Below are 18,489 nucleotides of genomic sequence, written 5' to 3' on the forward strand. Positions count from 1 at the left end.
TCATATACATAATTTCCAGTACATTCTTAAATAATTTTTACTCCACATTCTTTCTTACAACTCATTACCATTCCCTTTATCCCTCAAATGCTGGCATGGTTACCAAGCTTTTATTGTATTTTAACACATATCTTTTATAGACCTCCCATTTTCCAACAAATTTCTGCTTTGAATTTCATCTTAAATTATTTGAGGCAATAGTGTTTTAAAAAAAAAGAACAACGATAAAAAAGAGTGGATTACATATAATCTACTATTAACACAAAAAGAAGGGAAATTTGAATTGAAAAAATATGAGGAGATTAAATGATATCTTTCGAGTTGGTTGGACTATTTTCAAATTAATGAAATATATAAACAAGATAAGGTTGTTGGATTTGCAGAAGAACCTTCAAAATTTTAAAAATAATTTTTAAATCTCCCAAATGTACAAGATCTTATTGGAATACGAAGTAATGGATGAAACGATAATGGCCTCAATGACCAAATGGGCTCAAGACGTGGGCCATCCAATTATGTGGGAGGAATGGGAAAAATTATGGCAAGTTAATTTAAGATTTGCGGCAAATTACAATATAAGAGAGAACATGCTAAAAATGGCCCACAGATGGTATTTAACACCGGCTAGACTTTCAAAAATGTATAAAAGCCTAGCGAATGCATGTTGGAGATGTGGAGCTGAGAATGGTGATTTGATTCATATGTGGTGGCGGTGTGAAAAAATCAAAGTGTTCTGGAGAGAGGTATATGACGAAATGAAAAAGATGGTGAGAATTCCTTTTACCAAACGACCTGAGATGTTTTTACTAAGTATGATAGATAAAGAGATTCCAAACAAGTTAAAAGAAGTCTTCTTATACGCAATAGCAGCGGCCAGAATAGTAGTGGCAAAAGGATGGAGAGACCAAGAAGTACCAAAAATCATTGACTGGCAAATCAAATTACAAGAATTAGCTGAGTTGGCTCTACTAACAAATAATTTAAGAGGAAATTCGTAACATGGAACATTTATCCTGGCACTGCAAGCAAGTAGCACACTGGCCTCTGAAGGAATTGGGAATCATTGTAGGCCTTTCCCTTCTAAGCAAGCTCTTGCTAATTAAAACCAAATAAGCGTTGCATATATACTGTCAGTATCCAAGGTTGTACAAGCAGCCTTTCATTCCTACAGCATGGCTTGACCTTTCTCCCACACCCCTGTAGCATGAAGTCCATTCCATCTGTGGGAAAGCGGCATTGGCTACATTCCAGTGTCCACTTGGAATTAGCCCACCTTCCAGGGGCCACTTCTGACAGGTGTTGGGGGCACCGATACCTGTCAAATCACCTGATTAAACTAACGAATTCCTGCTGAAAGTTTCAGTGCCAAAGGCAAGCTGCACTTTGGGCAGCTTGACTCAGCTGGAGCCAGTCCCAGTGGGGCTTGCATTTTGTGCCAAATGTAAAAGATGCAGAATTGGTGGTAGAGAATTCCCTACCTGCGCCCAAGTCAGATGGACATATAAATAATGAATTATTATTATTATTATTATTATTATTATTATTATTATTATTATTAATATTATTAGGTTTAAGGTGCCATTTGGCAAGAGCTGTAGCTAGGGGGAGGGGGGGCTAGCCTGGGTTTTTGCACCAAGTGAGGCTTCCAGAGGGCGCCATTGAGGCTCCCAGCCCGTCAACATTTACTGTGGGCTTCAGCCAAAGAGAGAGAAAAAGAGAAAGTGAATGGCGTTTGTTGCAAGCGCCTAGCCTTCTCTGTTGCTAAGTGAGTGTTCCTTTCAGACTCTTTCCCCTTGAAGTGAAAGGCTCATTTACAAGAGGAAGCAGGGAGAGGGAGGGAATAGTTGAATTGAGGTTGGTGGCTCTCCCCAATGAAGCTGGAGATTGGGCCCCCCCTGTGGTTTTGTAACTGAAATTCTGAAGAGAGGGATGGGGAAGCCTGCCCTCCAAAGCAAAATTGAAAAGGTGCATGTTTTGTGGCTGTCCACTGCTTGTTTTGCTGTTAAATCTAAGGAACTGGAAGGGATCCAACTCCTGGAAATATACTTTCTCCTTTTTCTTTTTCCATGTCTCAGAGATCAATTAAAAGTGATGAAGAGATCAGACTTCCCCATCCTTCCTTTTTTGGGGTGGGGGGGGACAGGAGCTTTTGTCATGATAAAAGGAGTTAAATGGCAAGTTCACAAGATAAGCACTTTGGAGTATTGCTTGCTTATAATAGGTGGGGTGGGGGGTTGTTTGGATCTAGAGGACAACATACTGTACATGTTTGCACCATTTGAATACATAAAGAGGGCACTGCTGTAAATTACTTGTACCAAATGAAAGAAATGTGATGCTGACATGTGAAGCACTTTGTATTTATTCCTTCCTGTAATTTTGAAGGAAAATGTAGCCAATCCACTTTAAATTGAGTCTTGCACTGTATGTGTCTACTCAGAAGTAAGTCCTACTGAATTCAATGGAACTTATTCCCAGGTAACTGGGGGAAAGACTGCAGTATTATACCAAACTGCGGGAGGCAGTGGAGGATAGGGGTGCCTGGCGTGCTCTGGTCCACAGGCAGGGCCGGTGCTAGGGTTTTTTGCGCCCTAGGCAAGACCACCTTCTGCCGCCCCCGCCTCCCGCCAATCCCTAGCAACGGCCCTGCGGAGAAGCCCAATTTCAGGCTGCTCCCCCCTCCCTGCCACTCTGCCACTGGTGGAGGGGGGGGCGGAGAAGCCTGATTTCGGGCTGCTCCCCCTGCTCTGCCGCTGGCAGAGCGGCACCGAGCGGGGGCGGGGGGCAGGCTGCCCAGCGCCCCCTCCATTTTTGGCGCCCTAGGCAACTGCTTATTTCTCCTAAATGGATGCGCCGGCCCTGGTCAGGGAAGATGATGGGAGTTGTGGGCTACATCAATAATAGGACACGGGAAAGCTATGTGTATTCTCCTGCAAGGGGGGGGGGGGAGAGGATTGTTGTGTGGGCTGGGTTGTCCCTCCCATGTTGCTTTATTAGGCAGGATTAGATCGGGCATGCCCCCCCCCTCCCAAGTGGCAGGGAGACCCCTCCAGTTCCCAGTTCTTTCCTGCTGAGTTCCCAGAGCAGGCTGTGTGGCAGATGAATTGTCCTCTGAGAAGAGATCTCTTGTAGATTTTGAAATCTGCACTCGAATATATGTTGCTGCTCATGAGGCAAGGCAGGTTCCCCCCAAGGGCGGGAGAGCCTGGCCGATCGCCGGGAAGGGGATGCGCCGTGATGCAACTCAACCCTACTCGGTTCCATAGGCAGCACCGAGTTGCATCTTGTCACACCACTCATTGATGGCACCTGGCCTGCTCCCACCTCACCCCCTTCCTCCGCCAGTGATGGAGAGTACCTGGACCATGCTTTCAAAGGATAAATACTGTAATCCTATATGCTAACATCAAACCAATGCAACACCAAAACAGAGAGGTATCGAGCAGTCTTGGAGGCTGCAGAAGTACCAAAAAATTTCATTTTTCTCGCAAAAGCCCAATGAAGCTACTACAGAACACTGAGCATCTGTTAGGGCAGGGGTGGAGGTGGCTGGGCACCTAGGGAATTACCCTAGGAAAAAAGCATGGCTGGCTGGCATCCTAAACAGCACCCTGCAACATTTACTTGCAGGTCCCACTTGTACACCTACTAGTTTCTGATCTAGGCTGGCTGAACATCCATTTACCAGGACATCATAACTAAAATGAACACTACTCCCGTCTCATTAACAGTAAATAGGAGGAGAAACATACAAACAGTTGTGTGTCCTCTTATGTTCAAATATATAAAAAGATGTCATATAGAGGAGGGAGAAAGGTTGTTTTCTGCTGCTCCAGAGGAGCGGACACGGGGCAATGGATTCAAACTACAAGAAAGAAGATTCCACCTAAACATTAGGAAGAACTTCCTGACAGTAAGAGCTGTTGGACAGTGGAATTTGCTGCCAAGGAGTGTGGTGGAGTCTCCTTCTTTGGAGGTCTTTAAGCAGAGGCTTGACAGCCATCTGTCAGGAACAGACCCGTCTCTACCCTGTGGCGCAAGTGGCGCATTGCGCCAGGGCGCTAAACTCCGGAGGGCGCCTGTTTGGGAGTCCAGGCTGAGTTGGAGTAGACCGGGACTGCAAGAAACAGCCGAGCTGAACAGAGCTCGGAAAGAGCCCTGCAGTGCCTGAAGCTGCCACTGGGGGCGCAGGGAGTCCTCAGCCCCACCAGAGGCGGCAGAGAGCGGTGCAGTGAAAGGCCTGACTGATTTTAGAAAGGCCTTTCTGAACCAGAGTCTCAAAGAAGAAAGCAGCCGCCCGAAGGCGACGTTGGCAGCAGAGGCGGCAAACGCGGGGACTTGGGAGTGCTGCTGTTCTGTGGCAGGTGGCTCAGGAGGTGCCCTGCCGGGGCAGAAACCGTAATTTCTACTAAGCAGCAGGAGAGGATTAGTTTTACGTAGGTAAATTCTTGGGGCCCATGTGTCTCTAAACAACTTACAACAGGCAGCAGCAATTCCTTCCCCAACTGTATTGTGCGCTTTTATGCATTTACGTGGCTGAATGACATAAATCAATTATAAAAAGCAGGAGTCGAATCCCGAAAAGTTTTTCAGTAACAGGGATCAGTCCTGGAACAGCGGAAGAGCAGAGGAAAGGCCAGCATATTCTGGGATACATTCCCTCCACCACTTTCCTGCTGAAAATTGGCAATAATTCCGCTTTCATATAGTTCAAAGTGCTCCACTGACATTATTTCAGCAATATTTATAATAATCCTACAAGGCAGATAAATAGATATTGCAAGCAGCTGAAAAGTGGCTGACCATTTCTGATGCCCACCAGTCACGCAGGAACAGAGCTTTCACCAGATGGAGGCAGTTTGGCACAATGAAGCAGCCGTTACATCATTTTCACTGATAACCTGATTCATCTTTGGAAATTGCTAAATTATTTCTAGCAACGTTTCCCTTGTGGCAAGGAGTTCCATAGCTCACTTTTCCTTAAGCCAAATACAGGCGGAGATGGTTATTTGGTTGTATATTTTCCCCTTTCAACACCTTCTCTGGACCTGTGCCCTGTGAGGAGGAAAACTTTGGTCTCCTTTCCCAAACTTCTCCATTTCTCAGCCATCTGTACTCGGCACACAAGGAGTTGCTAGTGTTGGCATTAAGTCCAACCAAAAGGCACTAAGGCATAGCTAAGGGGCAGGGTGGGCAACTGAGGAGGCACTGGGCAGACTGTGGCACTGAGGCCCACATGAAAGGGGTCTGAGCCAGCTGTTTGAAAAACACTGGGCTAGAGTTTATCATTTTTCATAAAAAGTGAAAATGGAAACAATGCACATATTATCTCAGCAAGAGGAACATGAAATGGATTTTTAAAAAAATCAAAACAGACCAATATTTTACAAATGTGGAATTACTTTTGAGAAATTTAATTTTTCAAGTTTTAAAAAATGCATACCTTACTCTATCAGCTTAGAACACCCTACAGCAGTGGAAAAGCATAATGCTCCAGTCCTGAACTGAATGAGATTGACTTTTGAGTCAATGTGGATATTTTGTGCTGTAAATATCTAAAATACAAATTAACATCTACTGTGGCAGTTATTCTTACTGTGTGGTTACAGTCAGCTTCAATCACATTCCTTTCTATGCTTCATTAATAGTACAGTCCTTTGCATGTTAACTAGGGGTACTTCTATGCTAGTGTTCATTATGGGATGGGTGCTCGTCATGTATGCATTTTATTTTTATTTTTTTTCAGCATCCCACATAGCATTGTAGACATAAAATCATTTCCCATTTAATCCGGCCCATTTGCAGTATTAAGATGGGGTTCTGAAGTCCTGTGGGGCTTATTCCTAGTTGTTAAGTAAGCAAATTATTGTCCTGGAAGGCTTTAAAAAAAGTCTCCCTGTCCCTTTGAGCCACTGGGAGCCAGCTAGGAGAGAGCTAGCGAGAGAGAGAGAGAGAGAGAGAGAGAGAGAAATAGAGAGAGCCGCTCCCAGCTGGGGGGCGGGGAGAGAGATGGGTGCTCCTAGCTGGCTCCCAGTGGCTCAAAGGGGCAGGGAAACCTGGTATATACCAGCCCCACATGTCAGCCTTCAGGTGTTGTTGAGCTACAACTCCCATCACCCCTGACCACTGATCCTCATAGCTAGGGACGATGGGAGTTGTAGTGCAACAACATCTGGGGATTCGAGTTTGAGAAAGGCACACATCTGTATATGCACACACACATATATTCACAGTTCTCTTTTCTGCCCCTGTTTAAAAACATTCTTATTTAGACAAACCTACCCAGATGCTTAGAAAGTTGAGGTAATTTTAACCAATTTTAGTATTTTTACTTTTGTACATTTTAAACTAGGGTTGTAATTTTTTCTTGCGTTTACTGGCTTGTCTTTTGTAAACCACTTTGGGGATTTTTACAATCAAACGGTGTATAAATTTTATAAAATAAACACAAACACACACACACACACACGTAGTATAGTATTTCATCATATCATAGAATGGTAGAGTTGGGAGGAATCCTGAGGGTCATCTAGTCCAGCCTCCTGCAGTGGCGGTATGTGTGGGGAGAGGGAGAAAACGTAGTATTTCATCATAGATGCCTATTGTTTTAACTATATAATTGTTAACTGGATTTGAGTAAATCTTACTCAGCCGTATAAGTAGGAATGCCAAGCGGAAACTAACAAGTATTATTATTAATGATGTTTGAATGAACAAGCTCATTTTTAATCTAGAATGGAATACCTTATTAGTCAATCCATTCACTAATGGTATGAACTAGTTGACCCGGCCATGTGTTGCTGTGGCTTATTTGGTGAAATGGAAAAGGAGAATATGAAAGAGAAAGTACATGGCTCTGCACAGGTTTTCTTGTTTCTCTACTATTGCAGTTTTGTTTAACGTCCACTGGAGGGTGCTACATTTTTTGCACAAAAACACATTTTTACCTGTCAAAGGTGTGGCATTTGTACAATCTAATTATGTACAAACACTCCCATATGGCCATGGAATGTTGTGTCCAAATTTGAACGGAATCGGTCAAGCAGTTACAGAGAAAGGTGATCGGCCACAAACATCCATCTTGAACATTTATATATATATAGATGGAGTGGTGGTGTAGGGTAGGGAGCAAAAGACCAAAACAACTTCCAATCAAGCAGATGTCAAAGCTATTTCAACATTTTAACTCTCCTAATATTTTGTTCCTTGGTTTTTATTTGATATAATATGCCTCACCCAAAGAGTGCCCCCCTTAAAAAAGGTCGAAAACTCTGGGAAGCGGGGGGGGGGAAGAAGGGCGCTGGAGGGATATTTGCACCACGGCGCCGGATATGCTTAAGACGGCCCTGGTCAGGAATGCTTTGGTGGTGTTCCCTGCTTGGCAGGGGGTTGGACTGGATGGCCCTTGTGGTCTCTTCCAACTCTATGATTCTATGATTCTATGACCCAATGGTCGTAAGAGCCTACTGCCCATCTAGACAGTAATGTGACAAGATTCACCAGCATAGCTAACCAACATGACCCACCACCCTTCTGAGTAATATCCCTCCCCACTCCCTCACTATATTTAAGGATCTGGTGACTTCTGTTTCAGTGTATCTGAAGAAGTGTGCATGCACACGAAAGCTCATACCAAGAACAAACTCAGTTGGTCTCTAAGGTGCTACTGGAAAGAATTTTCTATTTTGTTTCGACTATGGCAGACCAACACGGCTACCCACCTGTAACAGCAACTCAGTGTAACTCAAGCAGGAAAACTTAAGCGGTGTAACTCAATAGATGCACTTTTCCCCGTTTTATTTGTTTGCTTTGTAGCACCAGAAATTATATTTCTATGCTGCTTTTCATTCGCGTGAATCGCAAAGCGGCTTAGAAACAATAAATAACAACGACATGATGGAACATTACAAATGCAACATGAATCAGACAACATAAATATTATGTACAGGATTCCCCCCCCAAAAAAAAAGTTTATTGGTTTTTTAACAATGCATTAAACACTAAACAATACAAACAATAATAAACATTACAACAAAATACAAAAATAATAATAAAAACACTTATTTAATCCTATCTATCCTTTTATAACATTGTAAATTGACTTCCTCACGCCCTCTCCATCTGCGTTCCTTATAGATCATCTTTAGTAATTTCTTTACATTTTTATATTCTCCTGTTAATAAACTAATCAACTTCTCTTATCTATTAGCCTTAACCTTACTTCATCTATTACTATATCTTATCTAACTTCTATATCTGCTGCCTATCTAGTCTTCCTGCTTATTTTAAACACTAATCTTAACATCATTCTTTAAATATACTTTAAATTTCTTCCAATCTTTCTCCACCGCATCGTCCCTCTGGTCTCGGAGTTTCCCGGTCAGTTCAGCAAGCTCCATATAGTCCATCATTTTCATCCGCCATTCTTCTATCGTTGGTATCTCTTCTGTCTTCCAGTTGTTGTTTTTTTTGCTAATAAAATTATTGCTGCTGTTGTGGCATACATACTATCTTCTCTCGGGATTTCATGGTTTAAAATACCCAGTAAAAAGGCTTCTGGTTCTTATGTACAGGATGAGTCTCCATGTGGATGCTGGGTTTTGCTTCACTTTCAAAGCATCTCTACTTATCCCTACATTCCAAGCAGAGATCTTTGTTTTAAAAACAAATTCTTAGTCGGTTTTGTAATAAATCGGCTTATAATGTGACTCATGAAGCTGGTTCCTCCGCTGAGAATATATGTGCTAAGGGGGGGGGGGGATAAAAGACAGGGTAGGCCGTTTTCAACACTAAAAATGGAAAGGAGCAGAAGTGAAAACCAGACCTGATGTCATATCCTCTGATCTTAAAACCTTCAGGTCCTTAGTTCCAGATGGTCGGAGTAAGGTGGGCTCATTATTGGGGGTTAGAATTCGTTAAAAATACATTTCATTGCCAATGTGTTTAGCACAGCAGCATGTAAGCAGATTTGAAGGCTCAGCTCCAGCAAGTACTATTATCGCAACAAAAATTTGGGAGTATTTCAGAGTCTTTTGGTCTGAGGACTGATCCTGCTGATGGCTTAACTCACCGACATTTGTTTATTTGAAATACTCAAAATCTTTCCATAACCGCTCCAGATAGTTCAGAACATCTATTTAAGACAATTTCATTCAGCAAAGACAAACCTAAAGCTGAAAGCTTTTAAAAAATCTTTAAAAGTACAGTACAGTCATACCTTGGATCTCAAACGCCTTGCGACTCGAGTGTTCTGGTTTGTAAACGTTGTTTGGAAGCCGAACATCCGGCGCAGAGCCGGATTTAAGTTTGATGAAGCCCTAAGCTAATGAAGGTAATGGGGCCCTTTATATGTCCAGCTGTCCTTTGTCAACAACAAATTGTCGCTTTTTTGTGTTGCTATATGGTAATTGATGGACCTAACAGGTATCTCAAGCCATTTGCTCATAACAAACAGGAGCCTACACAACACAAAACACTCTGGCTTTATGTAGGTTTTATTTTTTTAATCTTATATTTTGGAAATGTACATCCAGGGGAGGCACCCAACTTTTGGAGCAATATTTTACCCACCCTGCTCTGTGAAGTCACCCTGTTAGCAGCACTTGAGCTTCCCGTTCCTGGTTCCTAGGAAATTGGGGGAAGTGGGCTCCAGGTTCTCCTCCCTGTGCTAAAAAGCAGGTGTCTTCCCCCCCCCCCAAAAGATCCTGGGAATTGTAGTTTGTTAGGGGTTCTGGGATTTGTAGGTCTGTGAGACCCTCTGGCCTGACCCATGGTGGCCTCATCCCAGCACACTTTGACACCCCCCCCCCCCCGATTTTATTTTTCTTAATTCAGCAGCCTGGCCCCTGTTTGCCAGCTGATGTCACAAAGTGCTGCTTTTTAGGAAAGCCTTATAATGCCCTGCAAGGGGGGTGCCTGTCAGATGTGTGTGAGAGAGACAAGAGAGAGAGAGAGAGAGAGACAAAGACAAAGTTTATCCAGAATGGATGGTGCAAGTAGGAGGCCTAGAGGAGATGAGTGGCATCATCATCATCATCATCATTATTATTATTATTATTATTATTATTATTATTATTATTATTATTATTATCATCATCATACATGTGGCTTGGCTCCCTGGCTTGACATGTTGACAGCTGTAGATAACTTGCCAGGTCTCTGCCTCTCAGCAATGTAGCTAGCTCTGCAGACTTAGCCCCTTTTCATGCTGGAGGATGGTATGTACACAGCCTTAGGTTTTAAGGGAAAGGCTTCTAGCGGGCTTCAGCTTGCACGGTGTAATAAGAATTATAGATAGATAGATAGATAGATAGATAGATAGATAGATAGATAGATAGATAGATAGATATAGATATATATTAAAAATGTTCATAACTGTGCCAAGCAAACAAGGCCACATATCTGAAGCAGTACAGGAAGACAGGCCTGACACCGTTTTTTACTCCCAAGGTGACCCAAGTGTTTTTTCTGCAAGGAGGGAGGGGGTAGGGGAACCTTCCCATTGCCTCAGGAATTAAAGTGATAATCCCTGGCATCCTGATACCTGTGTGCCAGACAAAAGGGTGTGATTAACTTGGCTGGGAAACAGGGAAATGTAAATATCTCTTTACTTGGTGGGTGTTGTGTGGAGGGCAAGAGGAAGCAGGGGGCAGGGTCCAGGATGCTCAGATTACTGCCACCAGACCTCCCCTTTCATGATGGAATCATGATGTATCTGGGGGTGGTCTTGGGTTACACCCCTTCTGTGATGTATGTATGATGTATCTGGGGGTGGTCTTGGGTTACACCCCTTCTGTGATGTATGTATGATGTATCTGGGGGGAGGTCTTGGGTTACACCCCTTCTGTAATGTATGTATGATGTATCTGGGGGGGTGGTCTTGGGTTACACCCCTTCTGTGATGTATGTATGATGTATCTGGGGGGAGGTCTTGGGTTACATCCCTTCTGTAATGTATGTATGATGTATCTGGGGGGGTGGTCTTGGGTTACACCCCTTCTGTGATGTATGTATGATGTATCTGGGGGGTGGTTTTGGGTTACACCCCTTCTGTGATGTATGTATGATGTATCTGGAGGTGGTCTTGGGTTACACCCCTTCTGTGATGTATGTATGATGTATCTGGGGGGTGGTCTTGGGTTACACCCCTTCTGTGATGTATGTATGATGTATCTGGGGGTGGTCTTGGGTTACACCCCTTCTGTAATGTATGTATGATGTATCTGGGGGTGGTCTTGGGTTACACCCCTTCTGTAATGTATGTATGATGTATCTGGGGGGGTGGTCTTGGGTTACACCCCTTCTGTGATGTATGTATGATGTATCTGGGGGGGTGGTCTTGGGTTACACCCCTTCTGCAATGTATGTATGATGTATCTGGGGGGGTGGTCTTGGGTTACACCCCTTCTGTGATGTATGTATGATGTATCTGGGGGGTGGTTTTGGGTTACACCCCTTCTGTGATGTATGTATGATGTATCTGGGGGTGGTCTTGGGTTACACCCCTTCTGTGATGTATGTATGATGTATCTGGGGGTGGTCTTGGGTTACACCCCTTCTGTGATGTATGTATGATGTATCTGGGGGTGGTCTTGGGTTACACCCCTTCTGTGATGTATGTATGATGTATCTGGGGGGAGGTCTTGGGTTACACCCCTTCTGTAATGTATGTATGATGTATCTGGGGGGGTGGTCTTGGGTTACACCCCTTCTGTGATGTATGTATGATGTATCTGGGGGGTGGTCTTGGGTTACACCCCTTCTGTGATGTATGTATGATGTATCTGGGGGGTGGTCTTGGGTTACACCCCTTCTGTGATGTATGTATGATGTATCTGGGGGTGGTCTTGGGTTACACCCCTTCTGTGATGTATGTATGATGTATCTGGGGGGTGGTCTTGGGTTACACCCCTTCTGTAATGTATGTATGATGTATCTGGGGGGGTGGTCTTGGGTTACACCCCTTCTGTGATGTATGTATGATGTATCTGGGGGGTGGTCTTGGGTTACACCCCTTCTGTGATGTATGTATGATGTATCTGGAGGTGGTCTTGGGTTACACCCCTTCTGTGATGTATGTATGATGTATCTGGGGGTGGTCTTGGGTTACACCCCTTCTGTGATGTATGTATGATGTATCTGGGGGTGGTCTTGGGTTACACCCCTTCTGTGATGTATGTATGATGTATCTGGGGGTGGTCTTGGGTTACACCCCTTCTGTGATGTATGTATGATGTATCTGGGGGTGGTCTTGGGTTACACCCCTTCTGTGATGTATGTATGATGTATCTGGGGGGTGGTCTTGGGTTACACCCCTTCTGTGATGTATGTATGATGTATCTGGGGGGTGGTCTTGGGTTACACCCCTTCTGTGATGTATGTATGATGTATCTGGGGGTGGTCTTGGGTTACACCCCTTCTGTGATGTATGTATGATGTATCTGGGGGATGGTCTTGGTCTCCAGGGTGGGCAATTTAAATGTCTATATAAGGGCATGTGCACCTTTGTCCTGGGTTCCTCCCTGCTCACCTGTGTGTGAGGAAAGCACCCTGTTGCAACAGCGAGAATAAAGGCTTTGCTTCTCAGTCTTCTCTGGTTAGCCTCTGTTATATTCTCCTACCCATGGAGAACCTAAAAAGGGCTCTTGTGTACCCCATAAGGGAATAAGGGCAGATTTTTGTTTATTACAACGGGGCTCTTGGCGGAACAATGCCTGCTGATGGTTCAGGTTCATCATGGGTTAACCTCTCACTCCCATGTTAGGTAGGTGTTCCCTGGGAGGCGGAGCTAGTTGGCATTCTAAAAGGAGGTGGAACAACCTGGAAAGGCAGTTGGGGGTTTGGCAGTTGGGGGGGATGGAGGATTAGAAAGAGAAACTGCGAGGTTAGGCTTTGGGGAATGGGAGGAAAGGTCATTACCATTGCTAACGGGATGCAGGAAATATTATAACAAAGCTGAATTACATGAGAAGAAGATTTGTACCAGTAATAACCCGAGACACCCATGTTTTCTAGTTACCTAATAAAGTTAAATGTGCTTAAACGTTCGCTGACTGTGGCAGTGGATCAGTACCTTAAGAGGTGTGACCAAGAGGAGAGAACAAAGCTTTCCTGAGGAAGAGGAAACTGTTTGCTTCTTCTCCTGTCATACAGAGGGCTGGACAGTGAAGCCAAGTGTGCCACTTATTTGCCTAAAGGGGAGGCAAACTGCAGTAGTTGGGGAACCCTGGTAGGGAGATCCCATAGGTGGCGAGAGGTTTTCAAACGTAGAGCCCTGAGGTACCCCAGAGACAACTCCCGTATGAACACTGAAGGATTCATCCTAGTTGTCAGTGAAACTTAGGGAGACTCACTGTTGGGGAAGTATTGGGGGGGAGGGAATAGGATTCCTCACAGCACACTGTTGCAACAGCGAGAATAAAGGCTTTGCTTCTCAATCTTCTCTGGTTGGCCTCTGTTATATTCTCCTACCCATGGAGAACCTAAAAAGGGCTCTTGTGTACCCAATAAGGGAATAAGGGCAGGTTTTTGTTTATTACAACGGGGCAAGAGCCTAGTGAGATTTCTTTTGTGCTATTTCTTTGCACCATCGCTGCACGTGACCCTTGATCAAAAGGTTTCTGCCCCGAGGAGCTTACAATCTTTAGTACGACGCAGGGAGGGAACAGAGGAAGGTTGAGGTCCAGGGTGGATCCAGTCCTCCTGTGCGACATATAAGCCAGGGCCTCTGATTTTGGGATTCCTGGATATTTCCCACTTCTAACCTCTTCCTCTGTTTTTATTTCTGTCTCCTAGGACGTCAGAGGCTATTGCACCGACAGCAGTTGGCACCACCCCTTAGCGTTGTGGTAGGTTAATTCCATGGGGAATCCGTCCCCCACATGTGCAGGGAGGTGGTGGTGCTGACCTGAGTCTCGGCCCAGCCCCTCGCCCACTTCCTTCCAAGCCAGGGGCAGGCCAGGCAGGAGCAGCGACCATTGGCAGCCAGTGGTGACGTGGGCATGGGCAGCCTGGCAGAGTGCTTGTTCTGTCCTGCTCCTTCCCTGGGTCAGCTGGCCAGGCACCCTCGCCAGCGCTCAGGCTGTCCCTACAGAAGTTTGGGGGCTTCTCCCCCCGGGGGCCCTATGTCTCCACCGCAGGAGGGCCCTGCCTCCACTGGCTTGCCTGCCCAGGGCTGGTGCTTGTCTGCTCTTTGCCAGGCGGGAGAAGGGGGTGTGTGGCAGGGGGGAGGCAGCAGAGGGAGGAAGATGGGAAGGAAATAATGGAGGACGGCCCACGGGACCCCTGTCCCCTAGAGAGTACAATGTCCTTCTTCCTTCGCAGGGCCGTGGGTTGGGCAAGGCCGTTCCTCCAACCCCCCAGCAGCAGCCCAGCAGTGCAGATTAAAGAAAAGAGCGGAGGTAAGCTGTGAGCCTCCGTGGCAGGGGCAGTGTTTCCCAGGGATTTTGGCCAGGGGTCCCTTTACAGGCAGGACCATCGCTAGGGGGTGGTGAGGTGGGCACCTGCCAGGGGCGCAGGTGAGGGGTGGGGCGCAAAATCGGCTCCTCCAACCAAACACACTAACTGAGCCTGTTTCTTCCTTAGGCGAGAGGCCGGCCAGAACGAGCGGGGAAAGGCTCCCACTTCAGGTAAGTGGAAATGCCAACTGAGTGTCCTAGATTTTAGGAATGCATGCCCCCCCCCTCCCTCATGCGCCAGACTGGTGCTAGCATGGCGGGGAGCCAGGCGTTAGCTGATTCCTTCATTTTTCTTTGCAGAGAGGGAGCCTTTCCCCAAAATTTATATCGTCCTGGCCAAATCCCTGGAGCGACGTGGCGACCATCAGGTACTTGAACAGAAGGAAGGAAGGGGTCTTTTCGAACCTTCTTATGGGGGTCATAGGAACCCTCTCCCCACCTGTGGCTTCCAGGGAGTGCTTTTCAGAAGCATTGCTCCCTCCAACCGGGTTGCCTGGCAATAACCATCTCCACCAGGCAATTGCCCCACCCTCTTTGAAAGCCACCTCATCCAAGATCCTCTTGGGGGGCACCTGACTCCCCTGGGCTTAGTCATTTGGTCAAAAATGGGGCAGTAGTTTGGGGTCCGTCCCAGCCCCTTCTCATAAGATGTCCTGCTTCCTCCACAGAGCCACGCCTCCAGGGATGAGGCTCCATCTCCGGCTCCCAAGATGAAGAATGACAGACCATCCCGGCGGTTCCCGGCTCCTGACCCTTGCAGGGCTTCCCCGCTGCCCCACCTCCGTACGGGCGTGGCTCCGTCCCGGCCCTACTTGGCGCAGAAGCAGCAGCCAAGGTTCCCTCCTATTAGATCTACTTCTAGAGTAGTTTCGGAGACCTTGGCTGCTGCTTCTGTGCCAAGCCGGCCGGGACGCAGCCAAGATGCCCGTGCGGAGGTGGAGCAGGACCTGTGGGAGCCCAGAACACCAGGTAGGAGGAAATGTCCCCCTCCCAGGAAATGTCCCCCTCCCAGGACTTCAAAATAAAAGTTTTGGAACTTTTGTGCAAATTAACAGAAGGAGTCAACCAGCTAAATCAGCTAACGGGGACAGTGGTAGCTGCGGACTTAGCTGTGCAGAAAAATGGATTTAAGACTTTTTGTGAAAGCTATGAGGACAAATACAATGAAGAGGAGAAAATCCAAGGAAAAAACGGTGGACTCAACCCGTCGGGGAAAGTTAGAAAAACTAGGAGGCTAAAAACAACAAGAAAAAATGGGAAAACTGCAGGAAAGAAGAGTGTCCGGTGGAAGGCGGTACAGACTTTGGTTGTTGAAAAACTCTCAAGGACATATGAGATTAGAATGGAGTACAAGCCAGTTTCCCAGGACTGTGGAATTTGGGAATTTGAAAGGGTGGGGGTGGGTTGAAAAATTATGATTTCCATGGAAATTCTCTTGCTATTATGGTTAGACATATGGTTTGGCAATGGACAATGGTTAACGGTTTTAAAATGAATGGTGAGAGAAAGGGGGGGAAAGAGTTTAATGTAAAATCAATCCTAACTATGTTGTCGCAATAGATTGGGAATTAGACAATGAAAGCTTAGAAATACAATGAGTGTGGAGGATAATTAAAAAATGATGAATTAGATTGGTAAGTTGGAAAAGTATTTTGTAAGAAATATTGGAAAATGTAAGAAGGAGAGTAAATAGTATGGGGTTAATTGGCAATAACTGTAAATTAGGTTCAATTTGGGAATCAACGGGGGGAATCGGGGAAGTCCTCGAGTGTCAAGATGGTTGGTGTATTGTAAGTGATTAAATTGGCAAAGTATTATTGTTTGCCCCAGTGAGAGGGGGGTTTATTTGGCATGCTCCTCTTGGTGAGAGAAAGGGGGGTTAGAAAAATTTAATCATGTGTTGTAATTTGGTTATAATTGGAAAAACTCTAATAAATATTATTTAAAAAAACAAAAACAAACAATAAACCTTCATATATAAATTTTCCAATACATTCTTGAACATTATACATCCGAAATTTCCAGCACATATCTTTCCTTTAACACTCAAAAGCTGGCATGGAAGCAAAGCTGTTGTTATATTTTTGCACATATCTCATATATATACCCCATTTCCCCACAAATTTCTGCTTGGGATTTCCTCTTAGGCTGTTGGTTAATAAGGCCATCTCAGCGTACTCTTGTAATTTACTCTGCCATTCTGAAATTTTTGGGAGTTCCTGGTCTTTCCAACCTTTTGCTACCAACATTCGGCCGCTGCAATTGCATATAAAAACACTTCTTTTGACTTGGTTCACCATGCTTAATAAGAATATCTCTGGTTTTTGGGTAAAGGCAGGACGTTGTTTTGAAACCCCTGCCTGTGCAGAAAAAAAACAGAGACCAGACCAGAGTTGTAATGGAAAGCAAGGTGGCTATTAAGCCTGATCTTTATTAAAAAATACTGTTGCAACACGGGGTCACGAAGTCGGACACGACTGAACAACAACAACATTATACTGCAATCCTAAGCGTTTTTACTCGGATGTCCCACTGAGTTCAGTAGGACTTGCTCTCTGGTATGTGCCTGATCATTCTTCACAGTTATGATACAAGAAAATTTGCTCCATTACACACACATTCCCAGTTAGATTCTATGTCAACAGACGAGCTGAGGGCAAAAGCCAACGAACCTGCAAATTTATAGCAAGATGATGATTTGCCTCCTGAGAAATCTCTATGTGGGACAAGAAGCTACAGTTAGAACTGGATATGGAACAACTGATTGGTTCAAAATTGGGAAAGGAGTACGACAAGGCTGTATATTGTCTCCCTGCTTATTTAACTTATATGCAGAATTCATCATGCGAAAGGCTGGACTGGATGAATCCCCAACCGGAATTAAGATTGCCGGAAAAAATATCAACAACCTCAGATATGCTGATGATACTACCTTGATGGCAGAAAGTGAGGAAGAATTAAAGAACCTTTTAATGAGGGTGAAAGAGGAGAGCGCAAAATATGGTCTGAAGCTCAACATCAAGAAAACTAAGATCATGGCCACTGGTCCCATCACCTCCTGGCAAATAGAAGGGGAAGAAATGGAGGCAGTGAGAGATTTCACTTTCTTGGGTTCCATGATCACTGCAGATGGTGACAGCAGTCACGAAATTAGAAGATGCCTGCTTCTTGGGAGAAAAGCAATGACAAACCTAGACAGCATCTTAAAAAGCAAAGACATCACCTTGCCGACAAAGGTCCGTATAGTTAAAGCTATGGTTTTCCCAGTAGTAATGTACGGAAGTGAGAGCTGGACCATAAAGAAGGCTGATCGCCGTAGAATTGATGCTTTTGAATTATGGTGCTGGAGGAGACTCTTGAGAGTCCCATGGACTGCAAGAAGATCAAACCTATCCATTCTCAAAGAAATCAGCCCTGAGTACTCACTAGAAGGACAGATCCTGAAGTTGAGGCTCCAGTACTTTGGCCACCTCATGAGAAGAGAAGAATCCCTAGAAAAGACCCTGATGCTGGGAAAGATGGAGGGCACAAGGAGAAGGGGACGACAGAGGATGAGATGGTTGGACAGTGTTCTTGAAGCTACTAACATGAGTTTGGCCAAACTGCGAGAGGCAGTGAAGGATAGGCGTGCCTGGCGTGCTCTGGTCCATGGGGTCACGAAGAGTTGGACACGACTGAACGACTGAACAACAACGATGTTGAAAAAAGCGAACTCATTCTTGAGTGGAAAGTTTCAAATATCATGCACTGAATTTTTGAACGGCGAGTCAAAAATGGTATTCAAGACGCATACCCAAACATAACCGTTTTGAAAATGTTGGAAGCTTTAGGGCAGAGAAAAGAAAAGTCCTTCACGCAGCCCATCAACGATGCAACTGGCTTCCTCACGAGGCAGCGATGGCCACTTTCAAAGAGGCTCACGCCAATGCGCGCGAAACGGCTGCCGATGGGTCCCGTCTAAGACCCTCTGGCCCCGCTCGGCCCGCCAGAAGGCCCGTGGCTGGACCCCGTCGGGAGGCGAGGAAGGGCTGCC

The sequence above is a fragment of the Lacerta agilis genome, chromosome 9, assembly GCF_009819535.1.
Source record: "Lacerta agilis isolate rLacAgi1 chromosome 9, rLacAgi1.pri, whole genome shotgun sequence".
Classification (NCBI taxonomy): Eukaryota; Metazoa; Chordata; class Lepidosauria; order Squamata; family Lacertidae; genus Lacerta; species Lacerta agilis.